Raw genomic sequence first — 8,658 nt, 5'->3', positions numbered from 1 at the left:
AATTTCAGTCATAAAAAAAATGGCATTTCATACTCTCAGCTGTAAACATTAATATCAGCTGATTTCCTGATATTAACTACATCTTTTCTCAGCACTTTCTCATTTCACTGGGTTTTGCCCTTTCCCCCCATCTCTCTCTCTCTCACACACACGTGTGTGTGTGTTTCAGAAATCAGTCCAGCCTTGGAAACCTCTCTGTAGAGTCCATCCTCACTGAATTCTTCTCATTACCGTGCGCGGGTGATCAGGATCTAACTCAGGCACACAGAGGAATTGCACTAATCGGAGGTCGTGCTTGTCTTCTTCCAGCCCCAATCCAGGGAGTGCAAGGCCTCCCCAGAATCATTAGGTGGTGAACACCAGAGGCACCTCCCACCTGATCTAGTAATTGCTGTGATACATCCCACACAGGCACTGGCGGAGGAAGAGGAGTGGGGGGAGTGCACCACCCCCGGCAGCGTGATCCCGGTATCACGGCTGCTCCCCTGGCAGCGCACCACACCTCCAGGATGCGCGCCTGCCCCCACCTGCTCTCCGCCCCCCATGGCAGAGCTTCATGCTCTGCCACTGCACACAGGATCCCCTTCCTCCATTACAGGAGAAGCAATTTTTTGTTCTTACTGTGATAAGTTCCTTCTCTGTAGGGAGGAAGGAGATCCAGCTGCCAAGTGACTATTGCAGGGGAGAGGTCATTGGACACAGAGAGCTGAAGGTTGTCCGGGGCCTTGGGTCACCTACCAACACACACACCAATGTTCAGGGGCCTCCACGTTTCCTTTTCCATCTTCTCCCTTCTCTTACTCCAGCCCATACCAGGATTTCTCTTCTCTTCTTGTTGTTGTTTAGTCGTTCAGTCGTGTCCGACTCTTCGTGACCCCATGGACCAGAGCTCGCCAGGCACTCCTGTCTTCCACTTCCACCCGCAGTTTGGTCAGGTCTTCTCTTCTTACAGGGGTCATTAGGACCTCTTAGGACCGGGCCATAGGGAACAGAGTGGTATGTCCCACTGTGGGACCACTGAGTTCTTTTTTCCTAACAAGTTGTGTTCTGTTTCATTCCTGCTTTTAAGTTGTTTATTTTTTATTTATTTATTGCTGTCTAGTTATTTGCTTAAGCACAAATTGAACTGGCAGGGGACACCTCTTGAAAGTCTGGCTTCCTGCCAGTGGAGAAGTGAGTGGTGACAAACCACACAGGATCCCCTTCCTCAAACTTTGCTTCTGCTCAAGCTCAGCTTTAGTCTTGCCAAAACAATGCCAAATAGCTTGTTCTCTGTGCAGGCAAGTGGCTCAGCAATTGTCTCATTAAGTAATTTTTGTAATTGTTTCCCCTTCAGCACATCTGAAAAGGTGCCTGACACCAATTACTAACAAGTGTGTCATTATTCTCGCACATCCCTAGAATCATTAGGAACCTTGATCCAAAGGTTTGTGACATAACATTGCAAGTGCAATACATTGCATTCAAGTGTTAAGTGGTGCACATTAGGACAAAAAAATACTAATTTCACATATACTCTCAAGGGGTCTGAAGTGGCAGTAATGGACCAGGAACGAGACCTTTGAGTCATAGAGGGTAGATTGAGGAAGATGTTGGCCCAGTGTGCAGCAGCTGTGAGGAAGGCAGGTCCCACGCTAGGGATAATTAGGAAAGAGATTGAAAATAAAACTGTCAGCATCACAATGTCATTGTACAAATCTATGGTGAGGCCACACTCGGAATAGAGTTCTGGTTACATCACCTCAAAGAAATAATTGTAGAGCTGGAAAAGGTTCAGAAAAGGGCAAGCAAAATTATCAAGAGCTTGGAGTAACTCCCCAGTAAAGTAAGGGTACAGCATCTGGAGTTTTGTTTTTTTTAGTTTACAACAGGGTTTCCCAAACTTGGGTCTCCAGCTGTTTTTGGACTGCAACTCCCATCATCCCTAGCTAGCAGCACTAGTGGTCAGGGATGATGGGAATTGTAGTCCAAAACCAGCTGGTTTAGAAAAACGGTGAGGGGTTACTGATAGAAGTGTAATAATATGATGTGTAGTGTGGATTAAGTTTTCCTCCCTCTCTCATTATATTAGAACTCGGGGCCATTCAATGAAGTTGAACATTGGATGAATCAGAACAGGCAAAGAAAGTACTTCTTTACACAGTGCGTAGTTGAACTATGGAATTCTATCCTGCAAGATGTAGTGATGGTCACCAGTTTGGAAGGCTTAGCAGGCATGGCCAAAATTGGCCCTCCGGCTGTTTTGGGACTACAACTCCCATCATCCCTAGCTAACAAGACCAGTGGTCAGGGATGATGGGAATTGTAGTCCCAAAACAGCTGGAGGGCCAAGTTTGGCCGTGCCTGGCTTAGAGGATCAAACAGATTCATGGCTATGTTCTACCTCCACCATTTGAGGCAGAATGCCTCCGAATGCCAGGAATCACAAGTAGAAAGGATGCTGATATATACTGAGAGGGGCTTGCTGTCCCTTGCCCCTTTCCACCTTCTTGTATAGATATTTGCTTGTCTGCATGGCTCCTTGCTATTTTGTGCTCCACAAAGGAGTAGGAGTCTTTATTTATTAAAATATGTATGTGTCATTTATTATGAAAACAGCTCAAGGTTTAGAATAAAATCCATTAAAAATACAACAGCAACCATAATATTAATCCAGCAGCATGAACAGACAGTACAAATAAACAGTTATGACAAATGGCTGACATAAGTAGCTAGCAAAGGCCTTGGTAAGCAGCTAAGTTTTCAGTATTTGCTGAAACGGCATTAATGGCAGCAATGGTGCTACCAACTGGAAAGAGTACAGATACATATGCAACCTATTACAGGTGTCTCTTGTGTATTGGCATAGAAAATGTACTTACTTAGCTAACACCATTAGGCAGGGGCATTTTATTTAATTTAGTTAACCATTTAAATATGCACAGTAGGCTTAGAAGCTGTTCTAATAACAGCAGTTGACTTTCTCTATAGCAACCCGAAAGGGATTATAGTGTACTGCAAATGCCTGCAATATTTTTAAAAAGATAAATTCAAATGGGAGAAGCACATGTAAAGATTCAAGCTGCTGCACGCAATCTGATGTTGAAGGGTCTATTTAGGTTTGTTTCATTGCCCCACCTAGTGGTTAACACGTACAATTCAACAGCCGTTCTATATAACAAAATGTCAAAACATGTCTAACAGTTTCTTACTGAATGTAAAGATAAAACCTATCATAAGTGTAGTAAGAAACCAGAATGACACAAATCTGTCTGGAATTACAGAAATTTTGAGTTGTTATTTTTCTTTCTTTTTTTATTTCAGTCTGTCATTCTGCTCATGGAGCTTTTCCATAGAAGCACATGAAAAGTAAAAAAAAAAAAAAAAATGAAATCAGACATTGCTGTGTTCATAAGTAGGGAAAGAATTCAAGCCCAGGCTTAATGCATTATTTAATCAGGCATACTCTATAAAACTTTCCAGGGATGCTGGCCAATTGTTAGCAACTTTTGACCCTTATTTTGGCTTCATTGGATCTTGGCACTCTGGCAACAAGCAAACCAATGGGACTCTGATTTCAGAGGAGCTCAGCCACTCCTGAAAGGTGATTTAAAATATCCAGAAGTCAAACAACAAACTTCTTAAAGTATAGTTCAAGGGGGATGTAGATAGAACCACAAAGTAAGGGGAGCATACAGCCTACAGCTGTATGTGGGTGCAAAATCACCCTCCCCATTTACTTCATGGAGGTCAATGATTGGAAGCTGGAGACATGGTCCCACTGCCTCTTCCATGCGCTGGCTGTGAAGACTCCTTGTGATTTCTGGGTATTACTCAGCATGGGAGTGGAAACAGGAGGGACGAGAGATCAGAGCATGTCATCATGAACAGCACCCATGCCCACAACTCCTGCACTCTCACTCTTTAGTCCAGTTCTCTGAAAATCTGGCAGGGGATGTGATTCAAATTCTGCTGAGAAGTGTCGCTGGGTCAAAATAGGTGTATCATATCTGCTGGACCTCCAAATAAAAGTCATGCAATCAATGATACCAAAGTGGCCAGACACCAGGGAAGCATTGCTATAGGGTTAGAGAGGTAGTCTGGATAATATCTGTGGGTCCCTTCCAAACCTGTGATTCTGTATCTGTGAGGTTAGAATCTACAAAAAGAAACCCGATTGCTGAACCAATCAAACCAGTTCCATAGCTGACCCAGGTAAGTGCCTCTGTTAGCATCCTAATGGGCCATGTTGTGATGGAGACAACTGAGGCATGATGCATTCTCTCCACCCTGTCACCTGGCTGGAAGTGACATCATCTTGAAGTTAGGACAACTGCAGAGCTCATCTGTATATGATTGATGCTGGAAGCAACAGAGGCACAGAGAGGTTTGACTTCCTCTCTGTGTTGACTCCAAAGCTATGGAAACTAATGGGGAGGCACAACCTGTTTTAGTCCCAAAGGCCAAATAGAAAGGCCCAGGAGGCTGCATTTGGCCTCCAGGCCTGAGGTTCTGCATCCCTGACCTCCAGCCTGTAGCTTTTAAAACAAATATATACCTCTTGCTATTCTGGGAACTGCCCCCAAAGTAAGCAAGCAAACAAAATGCAGCCACACTGGTTTTTGTGGTCAGATAGCTGTTACAAGGTTGTGTACTGTTACAATGGCAACTCCTCTCACCGCTTTGTGTTGGTAACACTGGCATAGAATGTATCCTATTTTGCACCTGTTTTCAATTAGAAATATAAATCTCTACCCTAGTGTAGCAATGTTTGACTTATCTCCAGTCAATTAGACATAGCTGAGTTTAAAGTTCCATTAGGTGTTGCCTTTTTTACATACTTGGGCCTTCTAGAGGTGTTAGGTTCAGGTCCCGATGGCCTTATAAAATGCCCAAGCAATCCCCACCCCCTTTTTAACAAATAAGAAACTGGTTTTATTGACTTTTTCTCATTTTGATATGTTAAATTTATCTATAAATCCATGGGAAATGCAACATTTGCTCACATTTTATTTCTCTTCTGTGCAATATAAAAGGAACTAATAAGCCAGGTTGGTCTTTTTGTTGCTTTGACAACAGATTTAACTGATTTAATGAAAAACAAAAGTTAAGGGAGAAAAAAGACTTATAATGGCTTCTATTTTTGGCAATTTTGTTATTGTAATTTATGAAACCAGGAACTGAAGTTTTGCAAAGTGAGAACCCTGCAGAAGACAAATCAAACATTGCATAGATCAGCAAATTTTAAGAAACATTCAAAGGTCAAACATATAAGCAAGAAGCAAGTTAGTAAAAGAAAATGTATTGGGCTCTGGATGCTAACACACATGTGCACACCCAGCAGGAGAGTGGAAAGAAGAGGGGACCATTTATCTGGGTAGATAGTGAAAGGTGTTCCTTAACATCTGCTGCCTTCTTGTCCTCTGCCTATGGTACGTTTGCAGGAGAGTTTGGCTCCTGGAGCCAGTTTGACTCAGCAGTTTGTCAGCAGACACCTCTGCCTGATGTCATCATCAGGTTTCTGGTGACAAGGACTTAAAAGGAATCCTGTTTGGCGGGATGGACCCACCAGTGGCAGGGTCACCACCAATAGCTTGTAGTCCTCCTATATTCATCCTTGTCACTGGAGGTCCAGGTAACTGACTAGATTATCCTCAGGGTCCCTTCCAACTCTACAATTATATTAATTGTGTATTGTCCCTGTACTCTGGAACACCCCTTCCCTTTGTCATACACAAAACATCATCCATTAGTTGCTTCAGAGATGTATATACATCTTTTTTCAGGCTTTCACTGACCCTTAAGATTTGAGCCTGTTATTTCTAGTTTTCTGTCTTTATATCTGTTTATATAATACTGTTGTGAGTTTGGGGGTTTAGCCTGCATGATACCCAAGTCGCTTGTAATTCCTGGAATCCTGGATCCAGCAAGGGTTAAAATCTAATGGATTTGTTCCTCTGTTGAATGGGTCAGGCAAGTCCCTTTGTGAGAGAATGGCCATAGGAACATCTAAGTATGTTCCTTATTATAACAAAGTGGGTTGCTGTATGCCAGAGAGCAAATGGGTGGTAGAGAGAAAGACAAAAGCCAGTGTGTGAGACAGCTGAGCTAGAAGCAGGCAGAAGCTAGAGAGTGAGAGCTAGAAATTAATGAGACTAGGTAAGCAAGACAGGAAAGGTAGGGTGTTAAATATAGATATACTTTGTAGAGAAAAGCAGACATACAGAATGACCAGTAATCTCAGGGTGGTCTATTTCTGCAAAAATGTCTTACTTTTACAAACACTTTGCTCATCGTTTCATAAACAGTTGCAAAAATACTGTACACAGACTGCTGTTTTGTCCACAGCTTGACCACAAGATGTAAAAGCATGGTGTGATTGTTGGTAATTCTGTATTTGCATTTCTGTACCCAGCATCCCTATTTTTGACATCTTTCTTACCTTTCCTCTTCCATTAACCTCAGTTGAACCTTTAAGTGCCAATGCTTTGGACAAAATCCCCATCTATGTACTGTTTGTTTCTGCTTTACTGAGCCAGGATTCTAGAGTGTCACCCGTTGTGTAACTGAGAATCTAGTATGCTGTGTCTCCTCTCCACAGAGGTGGTTGTCATCAATGAACCTGTTGTATTTCAGACAGTGTATCAAATTTGCCGTCCTATTCTCTCATCTTTTCACCTCTTGGCTGAAGGGGTATGCTTTTGTGTTTGTGGCGTGGCTTTTCAAGCTCATGCCTCCAGTCACACATACACAAATGCATAGCTTTTAGTGCACATAAATATTTTCAGTATTCACGATATGGCCAATTTTATGCACACAAGTTCCAGAATATTGACTGTGGAGCAACTGGGCTATGTGGCTAATCCTACAAAGAAAAGCAATCATGAATATCAAGACAGCCAGATGGTAAATTTCTGGTTGTGGCACATTTTACCTTGAATTGCAGAATTATGCAGAGGGAGTGTGTGGAATCCTGTGTTTCCTATGAAAGGACACAAACCAGTTTTTGACAAGACAGCAGTGTCATGATTTTTGTCAGTATTCATCAGTCTGTCCTTGCTTAGTCTTGTGCCAAAGCAGCAGCTAGGAATTTATTTGAAGTAGAAATAAGATATTCTCTCCCCTTTATGCTGTTTTCACTGGTGGTATATTTTTCTGATGGGAAAGTGGTTTAACATACATTTACTCCCACCTGCAACATGAAGTGGCACAGTTCAGAAAGACCTTTACTGCGTGAATGTGCTGAATGTATAAACTGAGATTTAGATGTACACCACTTTTGAAGGAATGACTTGTGCTTTTGAAATCCTTATGACTGCGTTTCATTCAGCAGCTGATGTTGTGACCTTTTTTTTGTCCTAGTTCGTGCTAGAATTGTCACAACATTATTTTTAAAAGGAAATCATGGAACTTACTTTATTTGCTTCATGGAATCTATAGCATTGCATAACTTTAGCGTTGCAATGGTTCCATGGTGTTGTCTGAAATAAAGGACAGTCCCTTTTAACATTATAAAATAACTTCTACGGATTAACTTCTCCCACTCATAGTAAAACAGATTAGAACCTCACATTGACATTACCACTTAGGGTGTGTGGACAGGGCAGCACTGAGTAAACAGTGCCTTTGCTGTTCCTGCAGCTGTTCTCCTTTCCTATTGATGGAATCCTTATCATTCCAGAACTTCTACCCTAACCTTCTCTTGGTGCTTGGATGAAAAATCAACCAACTCAAACACTTTGAAATAAGCTGTGAAACAACCTGGGAATCCACACAGTTGCTGAAGTACCAGCAATTATGTGGTGTGGTGTAGTAGTAGTAGTAGTAGTAATAATAATTTATTATTGACTTATTTGACAATGAAATCATCTCCTGGAGTGCTCTTTGCCAATCCTCTGCATGCCAGTTTACTCAGAGAGAATCCCACCAAATAAACCAAGCAGCAGCAGAAGCAGATTACATTAGCATGCATGACTAAGGGTTAAACTGTCACTATTATTTTGAAAAGCTCCAAAGTTACTTCACAATGTTTAAGCAACATGCCACAAAAATAGTGAGCATGTATTTGAATCCACAAGGCATTGGACTAGACCTTGAGCCAAACAGAAGAGGCGTGTGAGGAAAAATTAAACTGTGCGCTATTAATCCAAAACCTTACTCTTGGTTATATAGTCTTAGAAAGGGTGTGGCTATGGGAATAGTGTGCCTTCACCACTGTTCCTAATACCCAGCATTAAAGGTGAGAACCGCCACATTCTGGGTCCAAGGGCAATTCCATCTGAGTCAACATGGACTACGATGAAACTCTTTTAAGACTTTGCGATGCCCATGAAGTTTGGGATTTTGCCGTAACAAGACTAAATGCAGCTCCCATTCCGGGCCTTGGCCATGGCGGGTGCTGCCTCTCCCTATCAGCCTTTCTGATTGCACATGGCAGAAACTCAACAGGGGAGGCTTTTTTCCAAAACAAAAGAGGGCAGCAGCAGATGGCTTCGCCTGTTGAACGCCTGCCTTGCAGAAACAGTTGTCGGAAGCCGAGGGAACCCTCCTCGCAGCGGGGAAGAGAAGGCACTCGACGGGCCTTTTCAGCTGCGGCTTCCCTTCAGCTTCAAGGCCCAGAGAGCGCTCTCGCCGCCGCCCCATGAAGGCCAGGCCTCGCCTCTTTATTGCGGCTCCCTC

At 42.8% G+C, this 8,658-nt stretch overlaps 2 long non-coding RNA genes across 3 annotated transcripts; one reads left to right on the top strand and one right to left on the bottom strand.

The window, feature by feature from the left end:
* Window positions 1-2,518: 2,518 nt before the first annotated feature.
* LOC310682539 lies at window positions 2,519-8,632 on the bottom strand. 2 transcript variants are annotated; one of them, XR_014513962.1, is made up of 4 exons: window positions 8,192-8,632; window positions 7,395-7,460; window positions 6,914-6,961; window positions 2,519-3,324 (listed from the first exon to the last, which is right to left on the bottom strand). It is a non-coding gene; the product is annotated as an uncharacterized lncRNA (long non-coding RNA). The 2 variants fall into 2 exon arrangements; XR_014513963.1 differs by having other exon boundaries at window positions 2,522-3,324; window positions 8,491-8,632.
* On the top strand, window positions 3,322-4,974 carry LOC310682560. The gene is made up of 2 exons (XR_014513994.1): window positions 3,322-4,327; window positions 4,365-4,974. It is a non-coding gene; the product is annotated as an uncharacterized lncRNA (long non-coding RNA).
* Window positions 8,633-8,658: the final 26 nt, after the last annotated feature.

The sequence above is a fragment of the Podarcis tiliguerta genome, assembly GCF_965153285.1.
Source record: "Podarcis tiliguerta genome assembly, chromosome: 7".
Lineage (NCBI taxonomy): Eukaryota > Metazoa > Chordata > Lepidosauria > Squamata > Lacertidae > Podarcis > Podarcis tiliguerta.
Note: the sequence above shows the minus strand (reverse complement) of the source record. Positions and strands in the feature narration are given on the sequence as shown.